Here is a 14,903-nt window from a genome sequence, read left to right on the forward strand (position 1 = left end):
CCCGACCCCGACTGTTTTGTACCCTCTCTAGCTCTGTCGTTCTACAATAAGTGAAGTAAATAGAAATATTTCTAACCATGTAATTAATTTGTAAATCCTTTGTACTTTGTAAGGAAAATATTAGTAGAATTAAGGACATGAGAGGTAGATCACAAACCATGCATTTGTTGAATCTTGTGGCCATTCATCCTTGCACGATATACATACATCGATAGGTTAAGGTTTTCTTGAACATACATCGAGGGTGCACTTGAGATAGCTTTGCTGGCAGGAGGTGATTTTATTAAAGCACAGGGATACGACCCTTGGGTAGAAAGGACTGCTTGCTGGGGTTGTGACAGGAGGCTGACTCTCTGGGATGGCATTGGGGGAGGTCAGGCAAAAGGGAGGTTTTTCAAGAACTGGCAGGAGGACAGAGGACATCCAGGACATGGAAGGCTTTGCTATTGTTAAGGGAAGGTGGGTTTTCCTGCTAGGCAGGCATGAATTGAAAGATGGTGGGGAGCTTCCTGGAGTAATGTTAACTTCCTCGTCTCACAGGTCCTTCTCAAGGGACTGCAGGTTTGAAAAGAAACTCTCCTATGGACATTTCCTTCGGCCTCAGCCTCCCTCAGTGTCATGGAGGGGAGGGAGATGTCAGGGCTTCAGGAAACGGAGATCAGGGCTTCAGGAAATGGAGATCCAGGCCTCTGGCAAGTCGCTAGCCTCTCATTAAACGAGCCTCTTCCTGTAGAATCATGAGGACTTTTACAAAATGAGGGAGACTCCAGTCTTGCTGGGTCTTGATCTCCATCTGGGGAGAATTTGTTTTTTCCTTTCCTCAGCTTCAGGGCAGTCAGAGCACCTGAGGGATGTCCCCCGTATCACAGGTTGGGGGGCGGTGTGGTGTGTCAGCTCCTGCTTGGTGCTCAGCTAGCTTTCTCCTCCCTCCTCGTGTGCCCGTGACCAGTGCAGAGCCTTGCGTGGTTAAGGTTGTTGAAGGAAGACAGTGTCATTTTCTGTAACTTCTTGCTGCTGAATAGGGGCGTAGAGCTGTCCCTCCATATGGGTCGTTGCTGGTCAGGTGGGGAAGACCCAGCTGGGGGAGTCCTCTGCTTTCAGAGTCATAAAAGGAAGAGGCCACTGAGTACAGGGGAGAACTTGTGACTGGATCTTCCTGAGCAGAAAGGACCATCTGTCCTCTGGAAGTTACTGCAGTGAAGGGTTCCTGGAACCACCTGCAGAGATGGGGCAGCGGGTGGGAAACAACACATCGGGGTTAGAAGAAGGAAGAGAGGGAGAATCCCCATGAAGAGTCCCCTGATAGTGGGTGAGAACCCTTCCCCAGTCCAGGAGTTGAGCCAGTCCTTAAGGAGAGGAATCCTTGGAAGTGGGGATTTGAGCAGTGGTGTCTGCTAGGAACCCAGAGTTCTCTTTGAGATCATGGGGAATGTATGCACAGCATTGTGTCTTTCGATGGGCACAGGCTCCACCATGTGCAGCAGTTAACCACCTCTGAAGCCTTTGTGTTCTGTAGAACTGCTTTATGCGTTGGGATCATTCCCATATTTCACCGAGAAATCCTGTTTGGGGTGAAACGGTGGGCCTTGACTGTGTACTCAGTAAGGACTTCCCCATGCCCCATGACATCCTCCATTCCCAAGGAGGGGAAATGATGGATGCTAGGTGGCCACGTTAGTGGAACAGAGCACCTGTGCACCGTTGCTTAAAATGGGGAAGGTCAGCTGGGTCAGTGATTGTTTTCATGATGCGCCCACGCATTTGGCCCAGGCCAAATGTCTGGTGGCCTATGGAGCTTGGGAAAGCCATGGGCCCAGGTTAGAGCTTCATGGCCATTGCATCCCAGCTAGGGGCCCTTATCGAATCCCGTCCCCTTGAACCGCAGTCAGGCTTTCAAGGGCTCTTTGGGTTGGGAGGGCCATTCTGTGAAAGTGCAAGCATTTCAGGCTCATATCGGGTTGGCGGGTTCTGGCTTGGGAAGAAGAGCCTTTTCTGTCAATTGCTTCAGGGGGGACGAGGACGAGGAAGGCCTGTCGGAGTCCGGATAAATGCTTGTATGATTTGTTGCCAATGAGAACCAACAGGTGGGCACTAGGATCTCTGCTTTCCGGCAGACATGTTTGCTGACAGGCTTTGGTCTCAGCAGTCCGAGTTTGACTGATGTTAGCACTCCTGGTTCTTCTTACCACCTTTCCCTGAAACTGTTGCCATTGCTAAAGCACCTGTCCTCCGCATTTTCGTAGGGCCATCTGCAGTGTGGTGGACTTCAGAACCTTTCCAGAGTTAGGAGCCATGGGCGTAGAGCAGTCGGGTCCAGGCCTAAGGATCGCTGGGTTTCCAGTTGGGCTGGTTTCAGGTGTTAGTTCAGGCATATCTGGAAGTGTAAGGTGGTACTTGGTAATATCATGGGCCTGCTGTCATGGTTTGGTGGCCTTTGTTCTCTGGGACACTCTGGATCTGATTCCAAGTCCTTTAGAGTCAGGGGCTATCCCTGCATGAATTGGGAGTTTCCTTTTCCCATGAGGGCAGTTGGATGCTTAGCTAAAGCCTTTGTTTTGCCAGTGTACCTGAATAGGGGTGGCTTCTTGGATCAGTAGGACTGGGAGGGAAGAAACCATTGCTAGAAGCCCTTTTGACTGGAGGTCCTGCCGGAAGATCCTCATTAGTAGGAGTCGCCGGTGAGTGGGAGAAAACTTGTCCAGGAGATAAGGGCACCCCAAGTGCACCCTCCACTCCAGGTAGAGACCGAGGTCCTTCATTGTCCCCATAAGTCTCCAGAGAATCCTGTGGAGTAGTGTGTGTTCTCTGGCATGAGGGAAAGAGTTCTTTATCCCAGCCCCATCCAGCTGGTCAAGGTGCTAGTTGAGTTCCACAGTCTTGGAGGAATCAATCGCATGGTCCAGTTGCTGAATGAACCCTGAGCCCTTGGGTTCCCGTTGTTATGCCCGCAGAATAAGGAGCAAGGCGACTGCCCACCCACGAGCGATTGTGGCCATGTTTCTGAGGGTGACCTCAAGTTGCCTAGCTTAGTTAAGCAACACATTTGGAAAGGCCACCCAAATTAGACGGGAACGTGCACAAATGTGGGTTCTTAAAACCAACTTTTCCTCTTCAAAAGAACACTCCTTTCCAGAGATAGCCAACTCAGGGCACATGTCCTTGGAAAGCACCCTGGGATCAACTCGAGGAGCAGCAACCCTGCCCTGCTGGGTTACCCGAGGGTGCTGCCCCAGAACTGCCCCCGTCGCTTCCATGCACAGGACCGTGACCAATGCTGGGCTCAACACTGGCAGTGGCCCCACAAAATGGGCCCCGCTCAGCCTGTGTGTTTGGCAGCAGCAAGAAGTGTAGCAATGAGAAGCTGTCCCTCATCTGAACTCCAACTCGGGAGCACCCAGAACCATGCCCAAGGAACTGGGGCCCCAAGCACCATTGTGCACCTCCGGGAAAACTTGGGCCTCAGGGATGGCAATGCTTGACATCTGGGACATACCGAAATGGGACCAACATTCCTTGGGAAGCACGTTAAAGCATGGCATGTTTGACTGTGCCTGAGCCCTCCAAGTCAAAAGGTCCCAGGAAGCATTTTCTGAGCCCTGAATAGTCAATGTAATTATTCTGAAACTCACATTTTGCTAGCTGCTTTTGTATTTCTTGTGTATGTAATAATGTATGGCTGGAGCTTTGACAATTCTCTAGGGCCTTCATTGCTCAGTTAACTCATTTGTGCAGTGGAAGAGGGAAGAGGCTGTACTAGCTAAGCACCAAGGCCCTTTCCTGGCTCTGACATTCCCCAGGCCCTCAGTTATTATTTATTATGTATTCATTTGTTATTTGTTATGTATAAGCATGACAGTATCCTGAAGGCATTGAAGGCTGTGTGATGGTGGAAGTTCTGGGACAAATTTAAGAAGAGCGAGGTGAGCTGGAGCTGAGAGGGGTGGGCACCCAGGCTACACAGGAAATGTCACTTCTTTGGAGATTCTGTGAGGGCATGGTCAGGATGAAAGGCTCACCAGCCATAGGGAAGGAAATTCTGTCATCACCCCTCCCTGAACACCCGCTCCTCCCCTCATTTTCCATTCCCCATTTGCCATTGTTGATGGCATCTAGAAAGATGCAGAGGTTCCTGCTCTACTGGCCTTATAGACCTATAGGATGGTAGTGCAAGCACAAGTTTATCTGTTTTGGTCTTATTTGAAAATGAAAACAACAACAACAACAACAACGTGAGCCTGAGAAGGTGACTGACCAAGATCATGCAGTTTGTTGGTGGCAGAACCATGGTTAAAAGTCAGGTCTGCAAATTCCCAGGCCACGGCTCATTTTGTCACTATTAATTAAATCAAAGATAGTTTCTTATTAAAAGAGCTTTTGAAAGTTGTAAGAAACAAATATTAAACATTTATTTTTTATCTTGCCTTAAACCTTCGCATCTCTTTTTTCCAGAGGTTGCTTGGATTTTCTAACCTCAGGGGATTAATAGTGTTCACAGGAAAACAGATGAACAGCGTGGCTTGAGATTTTTAATTTTTAATTTTTCCCACATCAGTTCTGAAAAAGCCATAGTGTTTCCTCCTTTAGGTTACTGTTAAATGTTCAACTCATCTTTTCATGTTTTTAATTTTTCTCTGTCACAGAACCTAAATTGGTAATAAGTCAATAAGAAACAAATGTTTACATTCACTCAGTGAAAAGTATCATGTGTAAGCCCAACATCTATCGGAGCCACACATGGACACGTAAATATCTTGTATGTGGAGCTGTGTAGGCAGGTAAATCCAGGAACTGCAAGGCAGGCCAAGTCTCTTCTAACTTCCTTCTTCCTTCCTTCTTCCTCAGCTGTCCCTCCTCCACTAAGAGCAGAAAATGAACAGATCCCAGGTGAGCTTTTTGTTTATTTCCACTTTGTTTTAAAATGAGTATTCTAAAATTTGAAAGGATTCATATTTTAAAAACAAAAAAAAATATAGGGGCTCCTGGGTGGCTCAGTGGGTTACAGCCCCTGCCTTTGGCTCAGGTTATGATCCCAGGATCCTGGGATCGAGCCCCACATCGGACTCTCTGCTCAGCAGGGAGCCTGCTTCCCTCTCTCTCTGTGCCTGCCTCTCTGCCTACTTGAGACCTCTGTCTGTCAAATAAATAAATAAAATCTTAAAAAGAAAACCCGAAAAGATAGAAATAGGCAAGAATTATTTGAAGAGAAGTATATCAAGCAAATTCAAAGAACAGTTAGTAGAATGAGAAGCAGGACTCTTAATTTCACAGAGTTGTGCAAGTTGTAAAACTTCCTTTGATTTTTCTAATAACAACACTGAAATTGCCTATAATCATTTCTGATAGACACAGCATTGTGCTAGAAGTGTATGGATGCTTTTCAGGGGACCGAACTATGAGGTCTGAGTGGACAGCTCTCTCATGGTCCTGCTTGATCCAGGAATAGGACTTTGAAGATCTGGTGGAATGGAGGGACCCCATGTCCTCCAGATTTCTCTCCCTAAGTGTTTGTGTCCACTTGTTCACATCTCTAGCTTGAATAGCCAACTGTTCTGGCTTTGGTTTCTGCATTTTTCATTCATATTTCAACTTCATGAATGCATTCTTGCTTCTTTGACATTCAGCTGAGTCAGCTCTGGAAAAGGCTACCAAATTGTAGTCAAATCCAGTTTTTGGATTTGTCTTACTTGACATAACCTGCAGCATAACCCTCAGTCTTTGTTGTTTCTTACACCTGCCTGCTAGCTTTCCTTTCTTAACTCTGATACATCTCCTTACTCTTCCTCACAAAGTTGTCTTTCCCTTTTGCCCCAGACGTTGCCTCTCTTTGGGTTTGTTGCCCAACCATCCTTGGCTCACTGCTTTTCTTCAGTCTGTGTTTTTTCCTGACTGGTCTTCTCTCTCTCTCTCTGTCTTTTTAATAAAATACTTTTGAATTAATAATAACATGGTTAAAGGTTAAGTGATGTTCCCTCTAGGAAGGGTGACATTTTTCATCTCAACTGAGACACTTCCAGTGAGAATGAAAGAGGTTCCATAAAGTTAGGATGGGATAACTGGCTATATTGGGACAGTACCAGACAAACGGGAATTATGGTCCTCCTGCTGTAGATATCTGTCTGTCTTGTTTGTCCTACCAGTGCTGCTTTTTTCAGGTAAAAGATACTCTTGTATGCCCCCTACTTTTATTTTTAAGGGAATCCATCATCTTTAGGGCTTTCCGAACTTAGATGCAGCTGTACACCACTGGCATCCTATTAAAATGCAGATGTTGATTTAGTGGATCTGGTGGGGGCCCTGAGTTTTGCATTTCTAAAAAGCTCCCAGGTGAAGCGGACTCTGCTGCTCAGGGAGCCACACTTTGAGTAAGGAGTCTATACACGATTTTCTGTTCTTTCTTTGCTTTTTTGTCACTTCTTAAAAGCCTGTCCCAGACATCTGTATCTAAACAGAACATGAATTGTTTCTTTGTTATAGCTGCATAGTAATTCAAGATTGGACGTTCCATAGTTAGTTTACTGGTTATTATTAGTTATGCACTATTTCAAACCTTTTGTTATTACAAACCATGTTCTAGTGAATGGCCTTGTACATATAGGTTATTTCTATCCGATAAATTCCTAGAAGTGCGCTGCCAGGTCAACGGGTGCATCAAATTGATAACTCGATCATTCAGGATTGTGGTACCATTTTCTGTCACTCCCATGGACATTGCATCCGTGCTTGTTTGTCCACAGCTTCTCCCATAGAACATGTGGTTCAACTTCTGAAATTTTGGCAGTGGAAAGAGAAACATGGTATTTTATGAAGTTTATCTCTGCAAGCTTCTTATCTATGAGTGAGGTTAAGTATTTCTTCATGCATCTGAAAGGTGTATTTACGTTTATGTGAACCCTCTGTTCATATCTTTTGCCCATTTTGCTCTTAGGTTTGTGGCTTTTTTTTTTTTCTTCTTCTTCAGTGTCTAGCTCTTTATATATTAGGGATACTAGTGCTTGTTCATTATATGGGTTGTAAACTATTATTTTATGGGATGTGATTTGTCTTTTGATAGTTGACCCTGGTGTTTTCTCCCCCATGCAGGTATTCTGTTTCAGAATGCCACCTTTCACATTGTCGTTTCTTTATGCTCCCCTTGGCTGTGACAATTTCTCAGACTTCCCTTGTTTTTGATAACCTGGGCAGTTTTGAGGAGTACAGTTAGGTGTTTTGTAGAATGTCCCTCAATTAGGAATTGTCTGCTGTTGTTTTCATGATTAGACTGAGGTTATGGGTTTCTTGGAGGAAGACCACACAGATGAAATGTCCTTTGGTCTTACCATATCAAGGGTTAGTGATCTGGACATGACTTATTACTTTGTTTTCTCTGTCCTCATACTGTACTCCTTGGAAGGAAGTGGGCAATTACACTTTACCACTTACACTATACCTCCTTCCTGATGGAGTAGCTATTCAATTATGTACATAAATTATCAGGAATTCTTCATAGCAGATTTTTCTTTTCTCTCCTATTTACTAATCCATTTATATCAGCATGAATTCATGGCTAGTTATTTTATATTTTGGTTCTAGTACAATGATACCTTGTTCCTTTGGTTGCTCAAGTTGTTCCAGGTTGGTTAGTAAAAGGATCTTCTAGTGGCACCTGGTTGACTGAGTTGGTAGAGTGTCCGACTCTTGATTTTAGCTCAGGTAATGATGTCAGGGTGCTGGAATCCAGCCCCACCTTGGGCTCTTTGCTGAGTGTGGGACCTGCTTGAAATTCTCTCACTGGGGTGCCTGGGTGGCTCGGTGGCTCTGTCAAATAAATAAATAAATAAATATTCTCTCTCTCTCTCTCTCTCTCTCTCCCCGTGCTCCTCCCTGCTGCTATGCTTTCTCTCCTTTTCCTACTTTCTCAAAAACAAGTAAATAAATTTTTTAGAAAGCACCTTCTCTCGGTTCTTGTGTCTATTGACATACCCTGTTTTTTTTTTAAAGATTTTATTTATTTAACAGACAGAGATAACAAGTAGGTAGAGAGGCAGGCAGAGAGAGGAGGAAGCAGGCTCCCCACTGATCAGAGAGCCCGATGCGGGTCTCGATCCTAGGACCCTGGTATCATGACCTGAGCCGAAGGCAGAGGCTTTAACCCACTGAGTCACCCAGGTGTTCCTGACATACCCTGTTATTGCTTGAATATTTCTACCTTACTCTGTGGCAGTAGATTTTCCAGGTGCATCTTATGTCTTTCCTGCCCTAGAATTAGCCATTTTTTCCCCCTAAGTAGTTTTGGTTCTTTTCATTTGAGCATAGTATGAGAAACCAAGATTGGGGGACTAGGTGTTTCTGTTGTGACTGTTAAGTCATTGCTCAAAGACCCTCTCAGCTAACTGAACAGGGAATATGTGTATACTCACTCATGTATATACACATGTCTATAAATATTTTAGTGTGTAACCATCTGTATCTATAGTAAGCTAAGTATTCACACTTGTCTCCTGTTGTAAGCATTACCAGATGGAACCTTCTAACCTTCTCTCCTTGCTTGTCTGTAATCTCCTGCACTAACAGTGAGAATCCAGCTAACATCTGAATTTCATTTATTTGATAGTTCAATTCCAAAATACACATACATGATTTCAGAGTTGCATACATGATTTCAGAGTGGTTAACCCATGGATGCTTGATTCTCCCATTTGAATTAAGGTGCTAGAAATATTCACATGTAGGTTTTAAAACATAAGTTTTCAAAAACATAGGGTGTGAAATTGCTGTGTTGGTTATGTATGTATGTATGTTTAGCTTCGCAAGAAATTGGCAAACTATTTCTACAAAGTTGCTGTATCAGTTTTTGTTCCTACCAACTATGAATCAGAATCTTGTTGTTCTGATTCTGGACTTGAAATTGGCACTGTAATTATTTTTGATGTAACCATTTCAATACCTGTGTCATGTTGTCTGCATATTCCCACTGAGGTGATGTGGAGCATCTATCTGTTCGTGTATTAATTTGCTATCCTTATATCTTTGGTGAAGAGTTTGTTCAAATCTTTTGCATATTTTTCATTTGGTCATTTGTTTTCTTATTATTGAAGCTTTAAGAGCTCTTTTGTGATGTTGGACACAAAGCCTTTATTAGATATCTGTGTTCCAAATAGTTTCTCCCTGTCTGTGCCTTATCCTTTCATTTTCTTAAAAATGTCTTTCACAGAGCATAAGACTTTATTTTTAATAATATCCAACGCATGCTTTTCCCCATGGAATATGCTTTTGCTGTTGAATCTAAAAACCCATCACCCAAACCAGGGTCCTAGAGATTTTTCTCCTGTATTCTTAATTCTTGTATTTTTACATTTAGATCTCTGATTCATTTTTAGTTAATACTTGTGTAAGGTCTGTGTCTAGTTTCATTTCTTTTGCATGAGTGTTCAGTTGTTCGAGCACCATTTGTTGAAAGACTATCTTTTTTCCTTTTATTCCCTTTGTGCCTTTGTCAAAAAATGTTTGACTTTATTTTGGTAGATCTATCCATGGTCCCTGTAATCTGTTCTGTTGATCTGTGTGTCTCTCTCAGCACTAACACACTATCTCGGTGGCTAGTAGCTTTATAGTAAGTCTCAAGACCAGGTAAGGTGAATTCTCATTTTTCTTCCACATTGTGTTGCTATTCTATTTTTTAAACTATTTTAAAAGATGTTATTTATTTGTCAAAGAGAGAGAACAAACAGGGAATGTCACAGGCAGAGAGAGCAGAGGGAGAAGCAGGCTCCCCTCTGAGCAAGGAGCCTGACTCCGGGACTTCATCCAGGACTCTGGGATCATGACCTGAGCTGAAGGCAAATGCTCAACCACCTGAGCCACCCAGCTGTCCAGTGTGTTGGTTCTTCTAGATCTTTTGCCTTTCTGTGTACACTTCAGAATCTTCTTGTCATTATCTGCAAAATAACTGTGAGGTTTTATTTGGATTTCATTGAATTTATCGATTAAGTTGGAAAGAATTGACGTCTTAGCCATATTGAGTCTTGCTTCCGATGAATACGAGCTCTCTCTCCATTTATTTAGATCTTTGATTTCTTCCATCAGTTTTGTCTTCCTGTATATATGTATTGTGTTAGGTTTTATACTTGAGTACCCTTTTTAGGGGTGTATTGTAAATGGTATTTTTTTCATTTGAAAATTTGGAATTCAATTCTTTATTCAGATATAGGAAAATAGTTGAGTTTTTATATTGACCTTGTATCCTATGATATTTTGGTATTTCCTCATTACTTCCAATAGATTATTTTTTCTTTTTACAAGATATTTGAGATTTTTTTACATAGACAATAATGTAGACTTCAGATAGTTTTGTTTTTCCTTTTCAATGGTATACCCTCGTTGTCTCATGCCTTCTTTCCACCCACCTTCCCTCTAGTAATCTACCAGTTTGTTTTCTATATTTGTGAGTCTCTTTTTTGGGGTCTCTTTTATGCTTTGTTTTGTTTCTTAAATTTCACATATGATTGAAATCATAGGATATTTTTCTTTCTTTGTCCTATTTCATTTAGTATTATACCCTCTAGATTTATCCATGTTGTTGCAAATGCTAAGATTTCTTTCTTTTCTCTGGCCAAGTACTAGTCTCTTAACTATCTATATATATATCTCTCTACATATATCTTTATATACACCACGTCATTTTTATCCACTCATCTATTGACGGGCTCTTCCATATCTTGCCTACTGTAAATAGTGCTGCAATATAAACGTATCTTTTCAAATGTTTTCATTTTCTTTGAGTAAATACCCAGTAATGGAATTACTGGAACATATGACAGTTCTATTTTTAAATTTTTGAGGAACCCCCACATTGTTTTCCATAATGGCTGCACCAGTTTTCATCCCCACCATCAGTACACAAGGTTTCTTTTTCTTCACATTATCACCAACTCTTGTTCTTTCTTGTTCTTTTTCTGCAGGCAGAGTCCCAGGCTGGCAGGAGAAGTGGGCGTGGTCACTGGGACAGCCCTCCAAAATGGGTCAGGTGACCTTTCAAGTCTGGGGAGGTGAAGGGTTCCTCATATCATAGCAGCATGCAGGCCATAACGTAGGCGGATTTTTCTGGACCCATCAGACAACTTGTGCAAGACGTGAGGATGAATGAAATGCGCTGCCTGGAATGGAGGTTGTGTTGTCTTCTGGGGCTCTGTCCCCAGGAAATATTCAGGCTGGTGGGGTGGGGGCTAAGGGGCAGGTTATTTGGGGCTGATGTGCCTTGCTTCCGAGGTGACCCTGTGTTTGAGCAGGAAGGCGGGGGTTGCAGTTCAATCTGGCACCTGGGCCCACGTTGGTTACCACAGTGGTTGGGTTGAGGGGACCACAGGGCCGGTCGGCTGGATTCTGCAGCCCCTCAACTGCCTTTTGACGGCCTGTACCCAGGGCCCGTGGCACCTGGGCACAGCCAGAGTCCCAGGGCCCAGGCAGATGCTTATAGGAAAGGACTGGAGCCAGGGAGGCAGGGAGGCAGGCGGGCCCAGGCAGCCATGGCAGCCAGCCAAGTCACTGGGGTGCTCAAGCCTGACTCTCTGCTCTGAGCTTTATTGGAGGGTTGGTGTTTATCAGGGCAAAATGCACACAGTGTGAACTCTGCCATAGCCACGACCCTGAAGTGGAAGAGTGTTGTGAAAGAGGAAGGTAGTCGTTGTTGGTTGTTTTTTTTTGTTGTTGTTGTTGAGTACTAGGGCCCATGAGAGACATGTCTTAGCAAGGAAAGACCAGAGGCCCTTTTCAGCCTCATGGAACTCCTGGCAGCCAATTCGCCAAGCATGCTTTAGGGGAACGCCTTCCAGCAGCAATGCTAAGACTTTGACAAATGGCAGGGCCCTGTTGTTTTGGCCTTCTTGAACCTGCACTCCCTGCTGGGATGGAGGGGACTGCTTCCATCATGGGTGACTCTGTGTCTCCCCATGTGCGGGTCCTCAGACCTCGAGTGAATGCTCTCCTTGTTTTTACAGGTGGTGCTTCGAGGCTCAGGGGACGTGGCCTGCTGGGCAGCATCCAAAGTGTCTGGCCTCTGTCTCTTCGGTGCAGATGGAGGTGCAGCACATCCAAGAGTGTGACCGCTGTCGTCTCGCTGGTGCACGTGCATCACAGTGGTAAGTTGTCTTGGTTCTGAACCTCCCACCTGGGTTGAGGTTCAGGCCTTGACTTGGGTGTCTTTCTTGCCGGCTTCTGTCTTTTTCCGGAGGCAAAAAGAGCCTCTTCTTGTCTATTAACGTGGAGATATACCCTTAACCAGAATGTCTAGAGTTGGCTGCTTGGGGAAGATGACTTAGTGGCACATGTGGAGAAGGTTCTGCAAGTCCCTGCCCCACACAAGACTTCTGAACTCCAGGTTGCCCCTTTTAGCAGAGTCCTGAGTTATTGCAGCCTGACCTTATAAATAGACATTCCCTTGATGAATGACTTTCTGCCCACAGTTGCTTTATTGGGCCATTCATCTAGAGCAAAGAATCCTGGGCATCTTTACAAATGGATATCTGAGTGGACTTCCAAACACCTTCTTTCTCTCTCTCTTCCTCTCTCACTCTCTCCTGTTTTGTTTTTTTTTTTTTGTTTTTTTTGTTTTTTTTTTTTTTTGTGGGGCAGTGGGTGTTGCAGGGGATTAGAACGACCCTTCAGCAGGCTCCACATGCCTTCCATAGCCTGACACGGGGCTCAGTACCATAACCCTGACATCATAACCTGAGCCAAAGCCAAAAGCTGGTCCCTTAACTGAAAGAACCTCGCAGGCATTCCTAGACAGGCTTTGTCTTTATGGAAGGGACCGTAAGAATGCCATCGTGTTCTAAAATCTACCGAATCGGGGAGTATTTCCACATCTGCAGTGGTTGTATACCCTCTCAGGCCCAGAGATATGTAGCTCTTCTTGGTGGTGGAGAAAAATCTTTGGCTTCCATGTTCTCATAGACAGGGAGGAAGCCCTCACTGCCTGATGCTGAACTGTGGAGGTTTTGGTGCCCTGTCTTCCAGAAGAGCATCTTTGTAAAAGATGAAATTAATTTGCCAGCCCCCGTGTGGCGCCGTTGGGTAAGCATCTGCCCTTGGCTGAGGTCAGGATCCCTGGATCCTGGGGGATCAAGCCCTGTATTGGGCATCCTTCTCCCTCTTCTCCGCTGCCGGACCCCGGCTGTTCTTGCTCCCTCACTAGCTCTGTTGCTCTCCAATAAGTGAAGTAAATAGATATATTTCTAAGCATGCAATTAATTTGTAAATCCTTTGCGCTTTGTGAGGACAATATTAGTAGAATTAAGGACACATGAGAGGTAGATCACAAACCACGTGTTTTTTGAATCTTGTGGCCATTCATCCTTGTGATCTATATACATCAATAGGTTCATGTTTTCGTGAACATACTTTGATCACCTTCTGTTCTGAGACTCTGAGTTCACCCTCGACTTGATGTTCTCATGGATCCCAGGCAGTGTTACTTCCCGTGATCCCACTTCCTACCAAGAGACAGTACCTGTGTCTGTTGTGAGAGCTCCCGAAGGAGAAGTCCCCCGTTCTTACTTGGCACAGTGTGCACGGTTGTGAGACCCCGCCTGTTCGGTGAGACTGGCCTTTATGGAAGACTCCTGGATCAGAGCAGATGTGCTTGATTTCTAGCTATTGGTTACTGGAATAGCGCATTCCGCATCCCTCAGAACGGGGCCCTGCTGTATGTGTTTGCAGTGTCTGAGTTTGTATCTCAGAGTCACCCCGAGGAATTCCTTGGGAGGTAGTTACCCAGTGATTCTCTGATGGGTGTGTCCGGGTAAGAATTTCCCATCGTTGCGTTGGGATCAGTGATTTCTCGGTGTGAGGGTGTCATTGCTGGCTAGGGAAGAAGTGATAGCTGAGCCCGCTCCTTTGCTCATCAGACCGGGAGGATCTTCCTGTGTGCGAATCCTCCCAGGTCTTGTGCAGTGTGAACCCTCTGCTAATGGCCAGAACACGACGGGCTGTGGCAGGATTGCTTCCTCACGTTCCTCCCTTCCTGACTCAACGAACGCGTTCCAACCCCTCCCTTCAGAAATGGTCGCTGCGTCTACCCCTGCAAGCCACTTGTAGTCGCGTCCCTTGTTCCTTTCCAGAATTCAGATAGATCTTTCTACATGGTAGCCTCATACCCATGTCAACTGCTGATTAAATTTTTGATGTTTCCGTTTCAAAGACTATATACCCGTGAGTCGAGCTGAAGCCAGTGACTTTTCCAGAAACTGGGGCGGCAGCTTGACACGAGGCCCATTTCAACCGAGAAATAAAAATCTTCAGGTTTCTGGTAGGACAGCCCATATGCTCAGAGTCTTGGCAGACAGGAGATTGTGTGGAATGCTTAGCGTATCCCGTGTCCAGCTCTAGTGTAGAAGTCCAGGGTTCATGACCCTGAAGCTTTCCGTTGACTTGCAGAGAAGCAAACCTCGGAGATGCGCCCGTGTGGGTCTCCCTTCATCCTTTATAATAGGGAATGCATTCTGGGTCTTGTACACACAGAACGAGTCCCGGAATACTAGGTGAAAAAGTACTGAAGTGTGTGTGGGGACTAACAGAACAGAAGGAGGAAAGGAAAGAGGGGAGGGAGGAAGGAATACAAAGAACAAAAAGATCATGCAGGGAAGGAAGGGAGAGAGGGAGGGCGGGTGACTTGAAAAGGGGAGAAGAGAAACTGGTAGAGAGGCATTAGGGGAAAGAAGAATTTTGAAAGTTGTGAGACAAACATCTGAGAGTTAAGATTTGAGCTTAATGACAGAGGAAAGAAATGGAGTCCTTTACTCAGGAGCAGAAACCAGTTATAGGGTGTTGGTGATGAGAATCTATGGACCAGACAAAGAAAGTGAGGATGGGAGGCTGGGGAGTTTCAGAAGGGCAACATCAACCATGTCGAGGACCAAAAGGGGGGCCAT

The 14,903-nt window shown here is 44.8% G+C and overlaps 1 long non-coding RNA gene across 2 annotated transcripts in view; it reads left to right on the forward strand.

The window, feature by feature from the left end:
- The window catches only part of LOC309859817, a 31,532-nt gene that overhangs the window by 1,133 nt on the left and 15,496 nt on the right, over nt 1-14,903 (forward strand). For both annotated transcript variants that reach the window (XR_014308938.1, XR_014308939.1), the window contains exons 2-3: nt 10,938-11,002; nt 11,973-12,113. This is a non-coding gene — a long non-coding RNA (uncharacterized lncRNA). The remainder of the gene's footprint in view (nt 1-10,937; nt 11,003-11,972; nt 12,114-14,903) is intronic.

Source organism: Mustela nivalis (genome assembly GCF_964662115.1).
Source record: "Mustela nivalis genome assembly, chromosome: 2".
NCBI classification, from domain to species: Eukaryota; Metazoa; Chordata; class Mammalia; order Carnivora; family Mustelidae; genus Mustela; species Mustela nivalis.